Source organism: Oreochromis niloticus, linkage group LG10, assembly GCF_001858045.2.
Source record: "Oreochromis niloticus isolate F11D_XX linkage group LG10, O_niloticus_UMD_NMBU, whole genome shotgun sequence".
NCBI lineage: Eukaryota > Metazoa > Chordata > Actinopteri > Cichliformes > Cichlidae > Oreochromis > Oreochromis niloticus.
The window spans coordinates 15311879-15324488 of NC_031975.2; the positions used below are offsets into that span (position 1 = coordinate 15311879).

Below are 12610 nucleotides of genomic sequence, written 5' to 3' on the forward strand. Positions count from 1 at the left end.
ACCAAATAGTGTAACCTTCTCAATATTAAATTTGCAGACCGTGATTCGTTTCAGCTTTAGACTCAGATGCTGATGAGCATTAACAAAGATAGAAGAACTTCTCTGTTTCCCTCAATAGTAACCTGCAAGTGACCCATCTCTTATGCTGGCTGTGGTTCAAGCTAGGTCATTGACAAGCTAATCCAGTTATCATAGCTGTCTGTTACTACTAACTGCACAATCAACTTAGCTCCATTGTCAGTCTGAGGTCCAGTATTAACACCCGTTGACCTTTGCTGCCTGTTGTTTGACAAGCATGATGCAAATGTAACGGCAGTAACTGCACAAGGTCAGGGTGATATCTAGCTGCAGAAATGATCCGCACGAATGCGCACACATTACACAATTTTACTATTAGCTTGTGAAGTTCTCATCCTCTTTGCATATCAGCTCTCAAGTAACAGATGTCTGCATTACCTCAGAATACAAACATTTTCGGGCAAGCGACCACGGTAAGAATTCAACAATGTGGTGATTTCTGTTTGAAGCCTGAGGAGCAATGATGAATTGCAATAAAACTGAAGTAATACTTGTAGTTTTTGGGTCCAGGTGGCCAGAAAATGTCCAAATTGGACAAAATACATCAAGGTTTATGCTGCGCAGTAAAATGTGTGACTAATGTTGTCAACTACAGAACATCTGGTTGTATTTCAGTGTCCCCCCCAAAAGTCCTATTGTTGGTAGTTTCCAAGATTGCCTTTATGAGACCTGAGAACATTGCTTATATTTTAGTAGTGCGCAACTACAAGTGTTATAAAAGGTTTATAAATCATAATTTTTACTATCATGCGTGACATGCAGGACTTAACTTGATGTGAACATGGGGAAAAAAATCAGAGGATTTGTATTAATTTCTGCTTGTGTCTGCACAGGGATACTGGTGTACGTACAGTGTGTGTGAAAGAGAGACAGGAAGAGTGTGAGTGAGCTTTTACAGTGGCTGTCATATACAGGAGTGTTAGTTGATGTCTGGCCTGGATTTCACCTTTGTTAAATGCTGTTTTGTATAACATTAAACAATGTTTATTGTCCCCAGTTCTGTGACATCACCCCGTGCACAGACGCGTTTCCTCTCTATTGTGATTTCTACATAAGTTATGCAGACTTGGTATAAAATTGTGTACAAAATCACACAACAGCATTTGCACAAACCCTCTGATTTTCTCTCCCTCTCTATCTCTCTCTGCTGTCAACAACTATCAGAGTAACCCAATACCAGATGTAAGCTCAAAGCTCAGGGGGTGCTCCTGCTATCTTTTACTATTATCACCTCCCTGAGGTGGAGGTCAGTAACCGCCCGACCTCAGGAAGAACAAGGGAAACACGAAGCGACTTGGAGAAAGCACAGACATAGACGAGGGGTTCAGGGAAAGTGAACCCGCATGTGCACTCTTGAGCGATTTGTGTGGCTCTAATATAAAGGAAAGAAATGAAAAATAAAAGTGAGATTAACTGTACAGAATTACATCATGTGTGTTTTTGATTACACACTTTTTTTACCCAATGACACAATTTGATTCCCTATAATCAAATCTCCATTTTTTCCCCTTTTGTACAGAGATAACAGGTGTTTCTCTCCCCTGTTTTGACAATGACACATTCAAGTCGCATTACGGCTGACCTGTTACACGCATGCACATCAACACACACACTGGTCTCTGGAGGTTAGAGAAAAAAAGAGAGCCGCAGCTGGAAATCTGTCTCACCTTTGACCCTCGAGACGCTCGCTGATTTGATCATAGACAGACGCGCTTAGCACACTTGAGCACAAGCACACAGTTTGGAATGACCCTCGTCCCTGAAACTAATATTGTCAAATGAGCATTGGCTCTATGAGCGACCATTCCTGGAGGGCAAACAGAGGTGGTTTAGTCTGTCCCCAATAAAACCCAGCTTACTTGTAATGATAAACACACTCCGCCTTATTAGAGCGAACCTCCCACATAGCTGCGTGTTGGTTTACAGATTGAGAAATAAAATGACACTGAAACATAAATGTTTATGTGAAGAAAATCAGGCTTCGACTGGATTCGAAGACTGCTGCTCCACCGAAGGGAGGACTTGGGTTCAATCAGATTTATTTTACACACCCGCAATTTAGTTTGAATTGGAAACATGTCAGTATAGAATCCTTTAACTCAAGTTTGGCTAGATTTAAGCAAGTCGTAGCGCTCGGGCAGGAGATAGTGATAGATAAATAGCGTAGTAGTAAGCCTTTGTTTTAAAGCCTTCCATCTGGCAAAGCGGGACAATGAGGCGGCACTGTGGGCGTGTGACAATAGGAATCACTAGGACAGTGATGAATGATTTTTGGAGTTTACCTCTGTGGCTGTTTGAGGCCAGCCATTTTTATCTGCCTTGTTTTGACTCTTTTTGTGGTGGAGAGTGGGGAGTAGTGGAAAAACGTGCGTGGCGTTTCAGTGAGTCATGTTTGGGTTCTCTTTTCAAACAAAAGCTCACAACACCATTTTTTTATAGGGTGGTCACAGTCAGTTGATACATCCAAAAATTCCCAAGTTGCTCTAAAATTAAAAAAAAACCTTTTTGAAATAAGTGTTTTGCAAGTTTGTGGCACTGTGGTCGAAAGTTACAATGTTAATATTTCATCTCACAATCAGTCAGATGTATGCAAAGTTACATGCAGCGTTAAACAATCCAAAAACCCTTTTGTAATGATGTCTCTCACCAGACAAAGCTTTTCAGTGTGTAAAGAAAACTTATGGGAAATTGTTTTATTCATCATGACACTATTGAATCAGGGCCCAGCCCTAATTAGGATGGATGAATGTTGACGGTAAAGCGCTCTTGTGATTAAAATATAGTAGCCATAATCAAAACTGTGCCTTATTTGGCTGCCATCTGGTCTTAATTAATTTACCTCCATTGTCCTTAGTGTTGCAGAAACACTGTTGACACGTGACTGATGAGGCCACGATGAATCTGTCCAGTGGCCACAGGGATCACATCCAGGAAGCTGGACTAAATTGGTGGAGGGTTGCAGAGGCTTATAGACACTATTTTGGTTAAGTGGAGCGAAGCTGTGCAATCAACGGGGATAAGCCTGAACCGTTGTGTCGCGTGTTTAGAGGTCATTGTGTGTATCTATTTGTGAATGAACTTGAACCGTATTATTGAGAGGGCAGGAGTTTTTCCTGCTGGCCCGAGATTAGAAAAGTTTGTCTAAACATCTGAGACTAATGAAAAGATGGTAGTAAAGACATTTATTTTAAGTCTGTAAAACATCAGCTTTATCAGGATAAGCTCACCCGGAGTACATAAACATGGAGATGAGTCTTCCAAGAGAGCACGACTGACTTAGTACCAGGTTATTTTTTTTTTTAGATGTTTTGTCTTCACTTTGTTGATGACAGAATCTTATTTAGAAATGTTTTTAGATCTCCGGAGAAGGTTTAAATCGTCCTTTTCTACTCCCTCAGCAGCTGTCTTCATGATAGATCGATCAAGTCACACCTATTGATCTTCTCGTTTCTGTGCTTCCTTTTTGCTGTCACAGATGGACTAATCAATAGCCTTAATCAGAACTGCTCACTGTGCACTGCAACTTTCCACAAAACGCACGCACACAAAAATACTGTATATAGGAATACACATCCTCTAGTTTGCAAAAACCACATATTGAAATAATGACCAGCAGCAATCATTTAAAATGAGTGGAACTAAGATAACTTTAGGAGTCTCACACAGCACCGAAGTACTGTTTTCACCTGATAATACATTTTTTTTTTGCTGTGTATATACTTTAACGTGACAGTAGGTTTCTTAAAGGGGTAAAGAAGGTGGTAATGTGACTAGTTCCAAATTTTATTGCTGTGCCTCTGTCCGTTTCTCTGTTTCCTTGCAGATGCGCTACGAACATAAAATACAAATTGGAAACAGTAATCAACAAGCAGATGCTAACCCTCAAATTCCAGGCACTGACTTGAGCACCCGAGAAAATAAAATCCTGTGGTGTGGCAGTTCGGGAAAAAAAAAAAAAACAGAAAGAAATTCCAAGATCTTTCTCTTTGTCATGTTTTTATTGGATAAACCACCGAAATGCCCAAAATTTATATATACACACACGTCTGCTCCCATTCTGAGACAAATGCTGGAGCAGAAACACAGATGCATCCTCTTAAACACATACTGCTGTTTTTGATCGCTGGAGGATTTAAAATTACCCAGAGTGGTGTCCCTGAGGCAACTGTGAGCCGCTCACTCTCAATCATTCATCCTTTCATTCATTCAAAAGCCCAACAGTTCAGACAGTCTCAGACAGCAGTCCCGCATCTGAGCCGGTCCAGCGCCTATCCGTCTTTGTGCTCTACTTTTTAATTACTGTTTTCTTCTCATCTTTGAAGCAAAGTTGCAACTGAAAGACAATAAGTGACAATCTTTGGTTGCTTTGTATCACAGACCTTACTGTTTAAATCAAAGACGGTGCCCTGAAGAACTTACTTTCATGCATCGGGTTTTTACTCCTGCAGTCGTGTGATAACTTTGAGATAAAACAGAACAGTTACACTGTTGATCAGCAGCATAACAGCGCTCAGCCTCATTAAGTTCACGTCTGAATTTGATTGCGGAATAAGGATCATTTGCAAGGGTGCAATATTGATTTCCCTAATTATGCTTAAAAGCAGCTATAATATTGAAAACTCTTGATAATTACAGAACATACAGCTTCTATTGTACACAGCTTAGGACCATTTAAATAGGAATGGTCATGCTTATTTTAAGCTTCATGTTTTTCTTCATGGGCTCCACTACAGTAGCGTTGTATGAGTCATAGTTCACAATAATCCTTATTTTTCTTCTTTACTGCGGGTATTGGTGCATCCCCTCAGTCCACCATCTAAAAGAAGAGAATATCTTTAACAGCAGGTAGCTGCTCACGGTCAGAGCTATGTGCCTAAGATGACCACATTGGTTATTTGCATATATGGTGGCTTCTTTATTTAAAACACTGTCCTGGCTTAATATGAGCATCCACAGTTTTAAACATGACCAAAGAAGAAAAAGCATAATGAGCTCATTTAAATGACCACAAGTTAAAACAGATGTCACCAGAACCCATAGTTATGTTACCTTTAATGCCAAAATGAATTTAATGACTAGTAACATCAGTCAGTCAAACAACAATTAGGATTATCTGTGGTATAAAAATGCGCTAAAAATGCAACCAAGATGGCGACAGTGGCTTCAAAACGGATTTTAGAAACCAGTGAGTAAAGTCATGGTAGCTACATCCATCTCTTATATTTTCTATGGTACCAACGACTGAATTTCTGGTGTCAGGCTGTGACATCCCTGAAAGTTAAAGTTATTTTTTTATCTCTGGGTGGCACACACAACATTCCTTCTTTGATCTTAATACCTGACCTCGGTCTCCTCATTAGCTTTCGTGTTAGCAGCTAGCCACAATAAAATGTCTGGTATTTCGCAGATATGCAGGTCTTTTGCTAGCAGCTGCTGCACCAGTCAGAGTCGGTTCACTGAGGCCTGAGATGGGGTTTAAACGGCTATAAATATTTAACAATAAGTAAAAAATAGGTCTGATAAAGCCAGCTGTCAGTCAGAGCCCAGCGAATTCACTTTGAAAAAGGGAGGGGGAGAGGCAGGCACAGAGACACACATACATAGCGCACGTAAAATTGCACAAGAGTAGCCAGATTGCAAGGCTTTGCACAAGATAGGATCGCTACCATCTAAATCTCCTGCGTTTTCTTATCACTCCACAGAATCCAGTGAAGTGATGTCATCCCACATTGTGCTCCTCTATCACTGTCCATCCCTGTAAACAGCTTTTTATCTCCTGCTGACCTCTCTTTTAACCTCCATTCATAACCTGTTTTCAGAAAAGAGATGGTGAATATGTTCTGATAGTTTGATTCTGATGGCTGACGTTGTCATATGGTACTAAAAATCGAAATCTAAAGTAATATTCTGAGTGTGTTTAGGGGGAAAAACATAATAACCTCATATAAAAATAGTCAATGGAGCAGTCAGAACTAACTGCCAATTGTTTTGATAATTTATGTATCAGAGTAAGTAGTCTTTGTTTCTAGCTTCTTAAGTGAAAGAGAAGTTGAAGAAAACCTGGAGTAATCAAGTCCACAAAGTGGTTGTGATCATATGTTCGATCTTAACTCGTTTCACTTACTGTGGTCTTGATCTCTTTTGGTCAGTAGAACCCTACGGCTGCGTTGCCTTTTCCACGATTTTAAGTCATGTATAATTGCACTTCAGTGAAGCCAAATGGCCACTCCTATCACCATTCTGTTGTTTCAAAGTGCTGAAGCGAGCCGCCCATTCAGAGTAACAGATTTCTGCTGCGACCCATCTGCCGCTAAGCTTTAAATATGAGCAGGGAGTGACAGCACGTTGGTAAACCAACACTGGTAAAGCGTTCCTGGTGTCCTTTAACATGTGAAGCATCCCAAAGATAAACTTCCTAACAAACACCACATGTCTGCACGTTAAACTCCACAGGCTAAAGCTCTACCTACGCTACGCTTTACTGTTAAGCTTTCAGCGTGGACCATCTTAGAAATGTGCCTCGCTGTGTGCGTGTATGCAAGTATGTATGCACATTTGTGGGAGACAGAGGAAAAACAGAGTTTTTGGTGACCATCACCCCTTATTATGTTCATTAATAGTAATAGCATTCTTTCTTCCAAATATAGAAATCAATCTCTCGCTCTTGCTCGGTCTCTTTCACCTCCCTCCCCTTCCCTTTCTTTCAGAGGTTTGATGTTCCTAATCATTTCCAGCCGTGAACTCCACATGAAAGACAACAAGTACTTGGCGTAATAGGGTGCTGAAAGAACGAGTGAAAGAGAGGGAGAGAGAGAGAGGGCAGAAAAGAGGCAAGACTGTACAAAAGAAAAGGAAAGGTCAAGGGAGGAATAGATATTGAAGGAGAAGGGAGATGAGGCCTCAATCCTCCTCTTTCCCATTTCAAGGTCTCAAGTTATCGTTAGCCCAGCCTTTTGTTCTTCTGCCAGGATATTTCCCCTCCTTCACTTCCCTCTCCCACCGTCCCCTCCCTGCACGCCTTCCCTTCCATATATCTTAATTGTACCCATAGTGCCTCAGCTCATTGGCAACAGCAAGTCAGAGATTGATTCTGAGACTCGAGAATGCCTAATATGAGGAATGCAGCTCACTAGAGAGAGAAGGAATGTACGAGTGGAAAAAGAGCAACACAAGTTAAATGAATGCTTTCTCTCCATCTGACACTGCGTAACCTTTAAATAACTTTTAAATCAAACAGCTTCGGCGTATGTGCAATTACCCAGCAATGATGCATTCTGCTCACTAGCTAGCTCCAGATCCAGTATGCTCTTTTATGGTCACTGCTGTTCATGTAAAGAAAAATTCCATTTTATTAAGCACGGGTATAATTTTAGAGGTTTTTTTTTTTTGTAGGGGCCATTATTTAAAGTGACTATAATATGCTCACGCTCATTAAAGTTAATTTTGTAATCTGGCAGTGCAGTGACATCCTTAAAATAAGTTTAATGGAGGAAAGGAGCAAGACCATGGAAAGTCATGGTAAACAGTCAACCATTTGTTTTTTTGTTTTTGTTTTTTTAAATAAATAAAACCTCACATTTGCCAAACTAGAACAGAAAATGAAGATTAGAAAAAAGTCCTGAAAACAGCAGTTTTTCTTTTATGTAACTGAGGAAAAAACTGTCAGAGAATAAGTAAACATGACTAAGAATAAGTGGCAGTTAAATGCCACGGAGATGGTGGCCAAAGCTAATAAGTTAGACTGTAGCTGTAGTAGTGATATCATCATAGAGCATCAATATTAGGCTTCTTCTTGGCCCGTCTGACTCAACCACTGATGATGGCTTTATAAACATTCAGCCCTGGCACTAGTCAGAAGGAAAACAAGTAGATTAGATCAGGACAGCTCTCTGTGTTTTACAGGTTTTACCATCAAAGCTTATAGATGCTCTCTCCCCCTCTCTGTCTCTCTCATGAGAAGCTGTAAAAGAACCTGAGCTGCGGCAGAACCGCAGCTGTGTCCGAGAAGCTGTGCGCAAGCTCCCTTTGACATTAGCTGATGTTTTACAGAGACAAACTGCAGAGAACAGCAGGATCTATCTGGACCTGCGCCCACATCTGGAGAAGATGAAAAAAGATGGGTTGGAAAAGAGTGCCAAAAAAAAAAGAGTATGGCAAAAGGTATAAAGTCATGAGTATAATGAAAGAAAGGACATAAAATAAGGTGAAAAGAGGAAAAGCATAATCTGGTACAGAAGTAAGAGCATATAAAACCTGAAATGGGGTCAGCTGATGTAATACTTGTATCTATTGAGGTGTGAAAGTAAAGTATGGGCAGTTTTAAAGAAAAAGGCTTTGACCCACTGGTATCATTAAACATTACCTGTTAGCTTACACCACACCCGAGACAGGAGACCGCTCCGTCTCTGCATCGCAAACTAATACTGACAGATAAATCTCTTTCACTCATGACCTGCGCTGAATGGCAGAGCGTGAGGCGTGTATCTGACATCTAAGTGGACCCTTGGTGAGACATCCAGTCTTTTTCAGAGAGAATTAGAGTGACAGTAGGCGCATAACAGAAAAGCTAAGTGGAAAGGTAGAGAGACCAGGGACACGAAAAAGGGAACAGTTGTGAAGAAGAGTGAGGCAAATGAATGATGAGGTCTGGCTCTTTGCTAATGCTCCGGTGAGTGATCGCTCTTCTACTGTCCCAGCCAAGGATGAATGGCTCTCTGTGGACAAAAAAGCTCCCAGCCTCAGTCCGGGGTGAATCTGATACTCGGCACGCTCTTCGCGACTGTTTTTCACATCGCCCACGGCAGGCTTTTACTTCAAACTTCAGCTGTGCCTTTTAACAGATATACAGTCAGTCAATGGACTGCACCGTAGGCAAATCAAAACTGTGTTTTTATGTGTAACAGTGTTTGATGCATTTCAAATTCAGATGCTTAAGTGAAGCATTGTTTCTTTTCAGAGTCTGCTAAGTGCTCTGTAAGACTTTTGGTACATATCCTCATAGCCAGAAAGGAAGTTATAAATATGGAATTTCAGATGATGCACTTTGGAAAGGACTTGACATACAAGATCTAGAGGTTAGTTACAATAAAATGACATTTTCAGCCATGTTGCCTGCTTTATTTACTCAGTTGAATATTTCCATCCAAACGGCTTTATTGCACACGGAGCCCTGGTATGAGGTTCCTCGTACTAATGGCTGATTTTTGTTATCTTAACCCGCTGCTATCAGTAAATTCCTGGCTTATTTTTTCAATCTTTTCTCTAAAAATTTCTGCCTTTTCATACGTCAGGTGTGATATCAGCGTTCCCAAAGAAAGTAACCACATTAGTGGTTTTGCAAGATTTAGCCCATTAACTGCAAATTGTGTATACTTAGCATTACTGCCAAAGTGAACCACAGTTCAGGCATTTACCACCTTCCAGGCAGCCATTAGTTTCTCTTTGCTCCACCAAAATATAAAAGATCAACTTGCAAAACCACTATTATTGTCCTTTCATGTTATATCGAGCACCATATGTGCTTCTTAATTCGGTGTCTGGCTATAGAGCTTCACAAAAAAAGGAAATGAATCTTTTTGGACTTTTTGTTTACAAAACAGATTCTCTAATAACTTGACTATAAATATGCACAAACCCACAGAGAGACTTAGATGTTAAAAGGTACAGACGGGTGTCTGTTTTTGTGTTACTATGTAGCTACATGTTTACCTCCAGGATGTACGATAAGGAGTAGTTAAGCAGAGGCGAGGCAGGCTGTTCATGGAGCACAGAGCAGGCTCCCTCGTCGGAGCGATTCGTCCCTGGCAGAAACCCTTTTCTGGCCTACCAGACCCCTTGATTTATGAAGACATGTCGAGTGTGTGTGTTTACAAGATTACCTTATTGGCTTTAAACCTGTGCTACTCTTTTTGTAAGTCGAGATAAGAGCTGTAGGTTAGGGCAACAAATTGGAGGGGGAATTTCTGATATCTTATGGCATCCACCCTGCCAGCCTGTGCAGTCTAAACTAAACACTGGTGCCATACTGTCAGATGGATTGACAGAGGAAAAAATGACTGATGTCAGAGATGACCCTGTAAGCTCATGTCTTTTCAGGATTGTTGATTTGATACTACACATTTCAAAATGTGCTCCTTTAAAGATATTGTCATGTGCTCCATCCTTGAAGTTTTAACTCTGCATTTTTTTTTTATCGCACTTTGGCTTTTGAACAACACAGCCACTGTACTGTATACAGTTTGTAGCAGCATGAAAGCACAAATCATTTTGTCTTTGTTTTATAGCTCCCGTGGTTTATGTGAAAGTGAGCTTTCGAGCCATTTTCTACCACAGTCTTGTGTTTTTGTCTTGCATATTTTTCCAGCATGAAGAATCCATACCATACTGTTTGGGTTTTTACATTTTAGTGTGTGGAGAATCAATGTGCTGCTCTTCTTTTTCTTCCCAGACTCCCTGTGCAGGTTTTTTTCCAGTCCAAGTCCATTTTTTTAAAAAGAGTATTTCAATCCTGTAACCCATGTGTGTCATATAAGCCCAGCAAATTTAATTACACCTCCTGTGTTGCCTTACTTATGTAGAACACCCTCTGCCCTGTCTTTATGGAGACATACCTTTTGGGGTAAATATAGAGGTGACAATGTCATCACCCCATGTCCAAGTGGGCGGTCATGGATGTTTAATTATAATTAGTGAAAAAATTGGGGTCATCATATATACAAGCACGTGGACAATGGCCCAAATTGCGACCACAGGTGGCTAATCCATCACAGACAGCCGGGAAGATATGATGAACATTCAGACATGAACCTAGATCCTGAAGATAGCATAGTCTCAACATTGTACTCAATAGGAAGTCCCAGCGATGATCTAAATCCCCCTCAGGTGTAAACACTGGCAAAAAAAGAGGCACAGTATGACCCCTCAAAACCACGACTGTCTAGCCATGGTAATGCAGCAACTGTAAATGAGCTCTACTAATATTACCATGTCTTAATTTCCAATAGCAGAAACAGTATGAGTCAAGGTGGTAGTGTTCATCTGTAGCTAATAGGTAAGTGTAATGATGAAGACATGTGTTGCTAAGTTGGAAGGAAGACGAGCCGGATGTCTGCTACGGTGGTCCTGTCCTCTGTGGGGTTCTGGGCCAGAATGCAAGATTCAGATGTGTGACAAAATCATTAAATAACAAGCACAGACATAAGGAACGTGTCTTTTACTTGCATATTTTATGATTTTAAATGACTTTTGAGAAGCTAGCAGGGAGGGGAAATCCCGTGGCAACACAAAAACATACATATCTGAAGAAATGCAGAAATGTTTATATGATGAAATTTGTAATTGATGGCTGTGGGTGGTGGTGGCTCAGATGAGAGAGCAGGTTGACTGATCCTCCTGTCTACATGATGATGTATCCTTGGGCAAGATACTGAACTCCTGGGTTTTGTGTGTGTGTGTGCGAATGTTAGATAAAAGTGCTTAGGTGAAGATAAAAAGCACTGTATGAATGTGTGAGACTTGTAGTAGAAAGTGCTTTGAGTGCTGCAGTTGAGTAGAAAGGCACTATATAAATACCAATCCATTTACCATGTATATTGACTGGTCATTGTAGCCATGTTTGATAATCTGTGTGTTTTCTGTTTGTAATCTGGGGTCTGGATTTGCTTGGATCTGTGTGGAGAACAAGAGAATGATTGCAGCCGCCATAATTAAGTTTTGAAATCATCACCTATAATCTGACACATAATCTGGTTTAGCTTTTTCTTATAGCTTTTTGTCCACATCAGTAGGCAGTGACTAGAACAGGAAGTGTTAGCCCAAAAATCTGCTGGCTACACTGAGTGTGGTAAGACCAGGTGTTAGCCAGGGCAACTAATAAAATGTTTTCTTATAATATTACTGCTTATATCTTTTAAAAAAAATCCAATATTCTCCAAATCTGAAAATAAAACCTGTTTTTTTGTGATTTAGACAAGCTTCCTTTGTCAGAAAAAAATGAAATCTGTATTAACATCAAAACCTAAATCCAAGATTTCAGATGTTGTAAGTTACTGTTGTTGGTTTACCGTAAGAGAAGCGACTGTACTACTGAGAGGGAGCGATGTCGTGAGGCCTCCTGGATCTTGGCTCACCTTCAAGGCTTGGACATCTGAGCAAGAATGTTACTTTTAACAAGGACCATAAATGCCACCAAACAAAGTTATGGAGCCGTGCAGAACTTCAGTCGGAAGCAGCACCCCAGAGAACACAGGCCGTTTCCTTTTTGTGTTTTGCAAGGAAATCTTTGTGGTATTATAAATGTTTTAATAGAATTTGTCAGCACATACGGGTTAATGTGTATTTATGTGGTGGGTGCTTTTCAGTTTGTGTGGTAAAAAAAAAAGGATGTTAGGTAAATATGAGCAAATGGGTCTGAGGTTGGGTCACGCAGGCCTGTTTAGAGCAAAGAAATAGAGAAATTTTCTGAGGTGTATTTAAGTGGTTCTCAAGTCATGATGTGTGTGTATCAGTCCGAATCATAGTTCAGTGTGATATG

The 12610-nt window shown here is 40.5% G+C and overlaps 1 protein-coding gene across 1 annotated transcript in view; it reads left to right on the forward strand.

The window, feature by feature from the left end:
* dchs1b (dachsous cadherin-related 1b) overlaps positions 1 to 12610 on the forward strand; it is an 85254-nt gene that overhangs the window by 49635 nt on the left and 23009 nt on the right. The window lies entirely within an intron of this gene.